Raw genomic sequence first — 10,664 nt, forward strand, 5'->3', positions numbered from 1 at the left:
CTAGCGCAGCCCTACTCTCTTCAGTGATACAAGTGTGCCTCTCCCAACACACATGTATTGCTATTAACCTTCCAGGACCTGTGAGATGGTTGTGCAACACTCCGATGGGAGACTGAGGACATGTGTGAGGTAAGTGGTATGTGTTTTCTGTGTGTCTATGTGTGTGTTTGTCTGCCTGTCTGTGTGATTGGTGTTTCCATCTACACTTCTACACCTATCCTACACTACACCATATCTGAAGTTCACCGTCCTATCTTGCATCTGGATAAGTATAAACACCCCATGAGGACCTTTCTCTTTAGCAAATCCAAGATCCCGCCGGTAGAAGTCAAAGCGGCGTTGGTCATATGGAAGAGACTGGACATGTGAATGAGCACACAGATGTCTCCTATAAGTTCCTACGTTGTTATATACTATGATGAATAAGGCGGCCTGAGGATAACCTGTAGCTACTGTATGGTCAAATACTAAAAAAGGACATCCCTCAGAAATAAGACCTAGTGTAATTTTGTTCAGGCTTAGAAATATAAGGCCTCCCCTGAAAATAAGACCTTGCCACTGATACAGTCTCCCCCCATGCTGTACATTAGTATTAGGAAATCTTTTAGATGCTGCAAGAGGTTGTGATATGGTTGAAGAATTCATGGGATAAAATCACTGACTGTTGGGCTGCAAATGCGATACAAGCAGCTACCCAGATAAGGAGGGCTCATTTAAAGAGAGTGCTATTGCTAAACATGAGAGATTGGGGCCAATGATCCCAATAGAAATGGAGTCACAACAAATTCAGCATGAAATTCAGAGTTTGGAGTCATAAGGATGTTCGAGAAGTGGATTTTTTAATTCAATAAATGTCAATTCTTGTTCACCACCTGAAAATATGAACTCTTTACGAGCAAAAATTAACATAAGACACTGTCATATATTTGGGGAAACAAATATTACACTTGGGTTGGGGCCCACTTGGGTGAATTTTGTACCCCTATGCTGTACCCCTAGCTATTCCTCTGGTTATAACTTTTGAACTCTTGTACTTATCAAAACGATTTTGAGATTGTTTTTTTCGTCACATGTTGCACTTCATTTTAGTGGTAAATTTTGATATTAAGTTTTGCATTTGTGTATAAAAAAAAATTGATGAATTTTTTTAACTATTTGCCATTTTCAAAATTGCCATTGTCAAGTGGCTTCCAAATGCGTAATTTCAAGGATTGCCTTTTTTGGGGATCATTATCGTTTTTTAATGAAATTTTAAATATATAATATTAGAAAACCCCTATATATTAACCCATTTCCAAATCTGCACCCCTCCAACTAATATAAACTGTTGGAAGATTGTTAACCCCTTGAGATCTTCATGGTAATTAAAAACAACATTTTAGAATGCTCCCATTTTGTCGGTATTACATTCATTCAGCCCTAAAATTAACACATTCACAAAAGATAAAAAGAGAAAACCCATCTTAAAATTTGTTATGTAATTTCTCCCGATTACGGAGACACCCCACATGTGGACGTTACTTGTTATAGGGATGTACAGCGAGGCGCAGAAGGGAAGAAGGGCCCTGCAACTGTCAGTTTTGCCTTATGGAAATAAGAGTTCTGCCAATTACCGTATATTCCGGCGTATAAGACGACCTGGTGTATAAGACGACCCCCCTACTTTCCTGTTTAAAATATAGAGTTAAAGATATATACGCCGTATAAGACTACCCCTTTTCCAACGCATACAAAACACCGGTAAAAAAAAAAAAACATTTGAATTTAACATGGTCCTTTTTTTAATGTAAATTCTTATGACAAGCAGGTATATAGCAGGAAAACTGTCGCTCATAAACATAAGGCATACAACAACAACATTACCATTACAGCACAGCCCCCAGTAGTATACAGCACAGCCCCCAGTAGTATACAGCACAGCCCCCAGTAGTATACAGAACTGCCCCCAGTAGTATACAGCACAGCCCCCAGTAGTATACAGCACAGCCCCCAGTAGTATACAGCACAGCCCCCAGTAGTATACAGCACTGCCCCCAGTAGTATACATAGTATACAGCACTGCCCCCAGTAATAGAAAATAATAAACTTATATACTCACCCTCCGGTGGCCCCGACCTGCAGCGCTGCTCCCCCGATGTCCGCGTGGGTCCTCTTCTGGCTTCGGCGCCCGTCTTCTGTCTTCACTAACTTCGTGCCGGGCGCCGCCATTGTTCTCCCCTGGAGGGCGCCTAGTATGACGCGCCGCTGCTGACGTCATACTAGGCGCCGCCCCGGGGAAAAGCATGGCGGCGCCCAGCAGAAGAAGGAAGACTGCGCGGAAGACGATCCGCGCGGACATCGGGGCCAACGGAGGGTGAGTATGCACCCCGATGTCTTTTTGAGGCTGTCGGCAGCTTTTTGAGGCTGCCGGCAGCCATCGCTGTGCAAACACCCGCGATCGGTGCTAGCACCGATCGCAGGTGTTACCGGTAAGCCTTTGCTGCAATATGCTATGGAGCCCGTGAGCCCTCTCCATGCACCGGGACCCGCCGTATAAGACGATTACCGGCGTATAAGACGACCCCAGAGAAGACAGAAGATTTTTCTGTCTTCAAAAGTCGTCTTATACGCCGGTATATACGGTAGGCATGTGGAGACTTATAGCCATGGATGCTCCACTAGGGGATTCAGGGAAAATATGCTAATAAGTTTTCCAGGATAGGATAAGGAAAACCATGCCTCTTTTAGCTGCCTTGTAAGGCAGCTCCCTTGACATCAAGCATGACCTACTTTCCCAGGGCATACTCAGTGAAGGAGGTTGATGGCTATATACTTGGGGGCAGGCACTAGCTAAATACTAGGGGGATCCAGGCTATATACTAGGGAGTAGGTAGGAAAAACAGTAGACCAGCACTCACCTATGTTCTCTTCCTTCATCCAGTTTATTGGTTCATACTCTCAAAAACAAATTCACAACAACAGTTGTATGTAGGGAGGGGAAGACACAGTGCGCTTCTTTTGAGAAGCAAGCCAGATGAAGCGCCACGAGCGTGAAACAGCTGTCGGGCACCTTGCGTTTTTCTGAGTCACTGTGTCTTCACTGTGTCTTTGTCTCTATATATTGTGGCAGATTTGGCCCAGTAGAGACCGTGGTAGCGGGGTGCTGGGATGCAGTTCAAGACAGTGACTCCAAAGTACAGTCCAAAACAGGTCTCGCCTGCGTTTATTGCAGCAGAAACAAAATAAAACAGCCTTCACATTCAGGCATCAAAACAAATAATATCCTACCCGTCAGGGTGCTAACTATACAGTGATTCTCTAACTCACCGCTACCAAAAATACTTTGCTGTTTCAGGCACAGAGGTCAGGGCTGCGTGCTCTCCAGCCTCCTTTCAGAGAGACAACACTCTTACCTCTGCTGAGCGGCTTTATGCAGACTGATTGGGCTGTTCCCACCACCTGTGTCCAAGGTGCTGGACAACACAACCTCAGCACTAAGGCCTCGCATAATAGGAAAACCTAGGGGAAACATACCGCCCATCCACAGTTAACCCCCTCAGTGTCTCACATACCCTCCCCCTCTGTTTGACCCTGTGGGGGCGAACACTTTTGGCCATCAGACAGTGGGTACAAGACAATGCATCGGCATTCCCATGCAGCTTTCCTGCTCGATGTTCTACCGTGAACTTGAAATTCTGCAACATTAGGAACCACCTTGTGACCCTGGCGTTCCTCTCTTTGGCCTGACTCATCCAGGTGAGGGGAGATTGATCGGTCACTAGTGTAAACTGTCGCCCCATCAAGTAATACCTCAGGGATTCCAGAGCCCATTTAATCGCCAAGCACTCCCTCTCAACTATACTATAGTTCTTCTCAGGAGGTGTGAGCTTGCGGCTCAGGAATGTCACGGGATGTTCCTCACCCTCCACTACTTGGGACAGGACAGCCCCTAAGCCCACGTCAGAAGCGTCAGTCTGCACAATAAAGGTCTTGGTGAAGTTAGGGGTGATCAGTACCGGTCCCTCGCACAAAACCGTCTTAAGTCGCTGAAACGCCCCCTCAGCCTCTTCACTCCACTTTACCATCACCGCCCTGCTACCCTTGGTCAGGTCAGTCAGGGGTGCCGCTATTGTCGCTAAATCGGGAATAAATCGGCGATAATAGCCCACTATGCCTAGGAAAGCCCTCACTTGCTTCTTGCTCATAGGTCGTGGCCACTGCTGTATCGCCTCCACCTTATTTATTTGGGGTTTGATGACACCTCGCCCAATACGGTACCCCAGGTAACGGGCCTCTTCCAGACCAAGTGCACATTTTTGGGGGTTCGCTGTCAACCCTGCTGCCCTCAGGGAGTCTACCACTGCTTGTACCTTGGCTAGATGACTCTCCCAATCGTTACTATAGACTATGATGTCATCCAGGTAGGCCGAGGCATATCTCCGGTGAGGTTTTAGCACGAGATCCATTAACCTCTGGAATGTGGCGGGAGCCCCATGTAGCCCAAAGGGGAGTACCACATACTGAAAAAGCCCATCAGGAGTAACCAAAGCGGTCTTCTCTTTGGCCCTGTCAGTAAGGGGTACCTGCCAATACCCTTTCGTCAGGTCAAGGGTGGAGAAGAACCTAGCCTGTCCAAGTCGTTCTATCAACTCGTCAACTCTGGTCATAGGATAAGAATCAAATTTGGACACCTCGTTCAACTTCCTAAAGTCATTGCAGAACCGTAGGGAACCATCAGGTTTGGGAATCAACACAATAGGACTCGACCAGTCACTTTTAGACTCCTCGATAACATCTGCCTGACTTCTTCGGATATGGCTAGCCGGCGCGCTTCAGGGACCCGGTAGGGTTTTTGGTGTACCCGGATGTGGGGTTCGGTTATGATGTCATGCTTGATGACTGAAGTACGACCCGGTAACTTAGAGAACACATCAACGTTTCGGAGCACAAACTCCTTCGCTTCCTGTATCTGGGCCCTGGAGAGGGACTCCGAGATCCGTACTTCAGGCACCTTGGCATCGGGTACACCTACCTCCGGTGTCACCTTCTTGGGGACAGACGCTTTTTCTACTCCCACGGCCATCAGGGACTCTCTTTCCCTCCATGGCTTTAGGAGGTTCACGTGGTATATCTGTTCGGGTTTCCTCCTCCCCGGCTGAGATACCTTGTAGTTAACCTCCCCCACTTTCTCCATGACCTCATATGGATCTTGCCACTTTGCCAAGAACTTGCTCTCAACGGTGGGCACCAGAACTAGCACACTGTCGCCTGGGTTAAAGATCCTGAGTCTGGCTGATCTATTGGAGATCCTAGACTGGGCCTCTTGTGCCCTTGTCATGTGCTCCTTTACAAGGGGCATTACCGTCGCTATGCGGTCCTGCATAAGAGAGACGTGTTCTATCACACTACGGTGGGGGGGTCCTCTCCTGTTCCCAGGTCTCCTTGGCTACATCCAAAAGCCCACGTGGGGAACGGCCATATAACAGCTCAAAGGGTGAGAAACCCGTGGAGGACTGGGGAACTTCACGTATGGCAAACATCAAATAAGGCAACAAACAATCCCAGTCCTTCCCATCTTTGCTGACCACCCTCTTTAGCATCCCCTTCAAGGTCCTGTTAAATCTCTCGACCAGGCCATCTGTCTGAGGATGATATACAGAGGTGCGGATCTGTTTAACCTGGAGTAATTTACACATCTCCTTCATTACTCTAGACATGAATGGGGTTCCCTGGTCAGTCAAGATTTCCTTGGGGAGGCCTGTGCGGGAGAACACCTGGAACAGCTCCCTAGCACGGTTTTTGGAGGAGGTGTTCCTTAACGGTATTGCCTCTGGATACCGCGTAGCGTAGTCCAGGATAACCAGGATGTACTGGTGCCCCCTTGTGGACTTGACTATGGGGCCAACCAAATCCATTGCAATCCGTTCAAACGGCACCTCTATGATTGGTAACGGTACCAGAAGACTCCTGAAGTGGGACACCGGGGCAGTAAGTTGACACTCAGGGCAGGAGCTACAATACCGGTTTACCTCCTCCCACACCCAGGCCAGAAAAATCTCTGCAGGATCCTCTCTCGGGTCTTCTCAGCACCTAAGTGCCCTCCCAGCACATGTTTATGTGCCAAATCTAGCACCAGCCTACGGTGAGATTGGGGTACTACAAGTTGCTCAACCTCCTCACCCCGTACCTGGTCAACCCTGTACAACAGTTCCCCAACAATCACCATTCGGGGGTATATTTTGTCAGCCCCTGGTATTTGGAGTACCCCATTTATCACTTTAACATTCTCCCGTGCTTTATATAAGGTAGGGTCCTGTAGCTGTGCAGCCCCAAAATTTTCACGGGAAATCTCAAGGTCCGGCATGTCGGCTACCTCCTCGTGGCCCTCGACCTCACCAGCTAGGACCTCTAGGGGAGAGAATTCATCACATGGGGTCACCCCTACTGCTGGTGTGGGTACATTGGCCTCAAAGGGTTCAGGGGCCAAGGCCGGACATACCTGATGTCCATAATCTGCAATAGCACCTGAGGTGGGTCTTCGTCTCCAGAGGTCCCAAAACACCGGTAAGTCTCTGCCGATAATAGCCTCATGAAACAGGGTCCCCACCACTCCCACTTCATGGTTGATAGTACCACAAGGTGTATGTAGGTTGATGACGGCAGTGGGATATTCGCGAGTGTCCCCATGTATACATAACACTCCCACTTTACGCCCACTGTACAGTCCAGGATCAACCAAAGTTCCTCGCACCAGGGTGACCAGGCTCCCTGAGTCTAGTAAGGCTTCCACCGTGTGACCCCCGATTGTGACCATACACACTTGGGGTTCTGCATCCATGACCGACTCGGCTGCCAGAACCGGCCAGGCAAACAGTGACACTCGCCGGGTCTGGTTACAGTCCATTGGCTCCACTGACAGGGGACAGTTGGCAGCAATATGGCCCATTTCATGGCATCGCCAGCACTGGATACGGCTATGACCTCTGTCACGAGCCTCACTGGGTTTCTGTGTATCCGAGCCCCCCAATGAACCCCCTCCCAACCTGACCTGTCTCCCCTTTTCTGCAGTAGCAATCTTACCAGATGGTTTAGTGGCCTTGTCACTGGCACTGCTTCGTGTGGGAGAGGTAAGTAGAAGATCCTCTGTAGCCCGATATCTCTCTACTAGGGACACGAGTTCCTCAGCATTTGTGCGACCGGCCTGTCCAACCCATCGCTGGAGCCGAGAGGGTAGAGAACGGGTGAACTTGTCAAGAACCAGTCTCTCGACTATCTGTGCTGGGGTGCACTACTCTGGTTGTAGCCACTTCCGGACGAGATGGATCAGGTCATGCATTTGGGAGCGCGGGGGTAGTTTTTCTGAGTACGCCCACTGGTGGACCCGGCTGGAACGAACTTGTATGGTGACCCCAAGACGAGCCAGAATCTCCGCCTTTAGCTGGGGGTACTCACGGGCCTCCGTTTCACTCAGGTCGTAGTAGGCCTTCTGCGATTCACCTGTCAGGAACGGTGCCAAGACATCTGCCCACTGCTCAGCTGGTAACTCCTCTCGCTCAGCTACTCGTTCGAACACAGTGAGATACGCCTCCACGTCGTCGGTCGCCGTCATCTTTTGTAAGGCCTTCTGCACTGCAGCCCGTGCGGAACGCTGGACATCCGGGTACCCTTGCAAACCAGTATGGGACCCCTCAGTAGTCGCCGCTTGCGGTGCTGCCATAACGCCAGAAAACTTTTCCATCATCAGCTGGAACATGGCTCGGGACTCTTCCTGCTGTTGCTGGAGCATGGCTTGCTGCTGGCGGGACCTCTCCTCCTGCTGCTGGAGCATGGCTTGCTGCTGGCGGGACCTCTCCTCCTGCTGCTGGAGCATGGCCTGCTGCTGCTGCCGATTAACTCTGGCCTCCTCTTGCAGGTATTTAATAAAGTCCTCCATCTTGGCTTTATCCTGCAATTTGCCTGCTGCTTTCACCCAGGCCATGCACTGTTGCAGGATGTAGCGAGCCTTTCAGGTGTGTGTCTTTTGAACTGCCCGCAATCCGAAGCACCATATGTGGGAGATTTGGCCCAGTAGAGACCGTGGTAGCGGGGTGCTGGGATGCAGTTCAAGACAGTGACACCAAAGTACAGTCCAAAACAGGTCTCGCCTGCGTTTATTGCAGCAGAAACAAAATAAAACAGCCTTCACATTCAGGCATCAAAACAAATAATATCCTACCCGTCAGGGTGCTAACTATACAGTGATTCTCTAACTCACCGCTACCAAAAATACTTTGCTGTTTCAGGCACAGAGGTCAGGGCTGCGTGCTCTCCAGCCTCCTTTCAGAGAGACAACACTCTTACCTCTGCTGAGCGGCTTTATGCAGACTGATTGGGCTGTTCCCACCACCTGTGCCCAAGGTGCTGGACAACACAACCTCAGCACTAAGGCCTCGCATAATAGGAAAACCTAGGGGAAACATACCGCCCATCCACAGTTAACCCCCTCAGTGTCTCACAATATAAAAGACATGATAGGTAAAACTCATAATTTTTGGTGGTTTTTTTTACATTTTTTTACAGCATTCATCGTGCGGGTAATGATCTTGTTTTATTGTACGGGTCATTGCAGACCTGGTACTACTACATATGTGTATGGTGATTTTTACTTTTTAAATTTTATATATGTGTAATATGTTATATTTTTACTTTTTTTTTTTTACTTTTTGTACTTGTCACATCATTATACAGCCTCACATCATTATACAGGCTGTCAGTCATGCACTGGGGGTGTGGCTGTGCCTCATACTCATGAATAAGCTGGACAGCTTGAATATGCTAATGACTCATTGGACATTTCACAGGTCATTTGCATACAGCTTATTTTGCCTGACGGGTTCTCTTTAAGTCTTTGACCAGAAGGCATGGTATTTCTCCAAACATGAAGAATATTCCCATACAGTTTATTGCATTATTATGGTAGGTACATACATTTGCAATAAATTATATTTTTGGTATTAGGGGATCAGTTAGTGTTTAAGACACGCGTACACTGTTTCATGGCAAGCATAATTTACTGCTACAGTCACACTCCTGTCAACATTTTAACAACTAAAGGTAGTCATAAAAGACAGAGTGCACTCTTCGTCTTCCTGAGCTGTATCCCTCTCTGCGCTCCCTATCTCTCTTCCCCGCTTTCATTACTGGTGGACAGGACATATTCTATTGGGACTGATAAACACATGTGTGGGTGGAATACTGAGTCGCTTCTTAAGCTGCTAGTTAGTTTTGTGTGTTTATATAAGATTGAAGGAAAATGAAATTATCAGTCTATGGGATTTTCACATAAAAGCTACGCATTTTTTCTAACACATTAATTAGTTTTCACGTTTCTTCAAAACATATAGTTATGATAAGAAAAACATAATGTAATGATTGGTTGGTATGGTAATACTGGTATACTGTATGCAGGCTTAATGCCAGTCAACGTTATACCATAAATAATTCATTCCACTGAAGTCAAAGCTTTAAGGGAATAAAGTAACAATGGTCTGATATCAGTATTATATTGTTAAATAATATTGTTAAGAGGCTAGAGAAAGCCCTGGACGGCACGAAACAGCTGTCGCCGGAAACCCCCTGCTATACCTCTTTTCTGCCTGGTTATGTTACAGATTTTTTTCTTTAAATAAAATGGATGGCTTTTAATCGGTGAGTGCCACACCGTCTTTCTTTATATTTTTTAGTGGAATTTGGCGTCTTATGCTGTTTGGAGCTGAGCACCACTGTTTTTCCAGTTTTTGTCTCGTTATGTCTCAGGATTGCCCTGGTATAAAGTGAACAAGAGATGATGTGATAGTGCTCCCCATTTCATAACCAACCAGGTATTGGCATTTTGTTTATGTCCAATACACATTTTACTTTGATGGGATTGTCCAACCAGAAAACAAATTTACAAAAACAGCTTTGAATGGCAAAATATAAAATAGAAGCCATATCTACCTGACCTTACTACATTGTCCCCGGCCTGCCTCTGGCCCTGTGCAAGCAAAAGCGCCCACTGGTTGTACCATAATTTGTACCATACCAGCTGTACAAGGTATGAAAAAGTCCCAATTCTTAGCGTACGGTCATGATATTACAATATTTTCCCCTGTTCCAACAACCTTGTATCACTTGTTTGGAAAAGTGGGGATGACAGGGCCCACTCCTGCCCCTCCCCCCAGGACTCACAACCCACTGGTGGCAGAGAGACAGGTAATGTTTAAGAAATAATTAAAGGGAACCAGGTTCCTATAAATCCATATTAGCTAACACCCTTCTTTTAGCTAAAAATAGTTTCCCCCACATCCCCATAAAACAACTTTAACTTATATAACCTGGTATCAGAAGAGGCTTGCCCTGCTCAGCCGGCCCCTCCTGTCTACACCTCCCCATGTCCCATGCCTCTTCTCAGCATGTCATATGATCAGGGTGATTTCATCTAGGGTCCTTTACCTAGTTAAGTTTGCAACATCTACCCCTTGTATGTATCTGATCACATGGCAGTATCATGGCATGATCATAACATGCCTCCATGGACTTCTTCTCCTCCTCATGACTCCATGGAGGCATGCTGTGATTTCATTTCATCAGATACATACATGGGATAGACGTTCCAAATGCAACAGAACTTTAGATGACATCTTTGCAGTCACATGACATGGAGT

The sequence above is a fragment of the Engystomops pustulosus genome, chromosome 1 (assembly GCF_040894005.1).
Source record: "Engystomops pustulosus chromosome 1, aEngPut4.maternal, whole genome shotgun sequence".
Classification (NCBI taxonomy): Eukaryota; Metazoa; Chordata; class Amphibia; order Anura; family Leptodactylidae; genus Engystomops; species Engystomops pustulosus.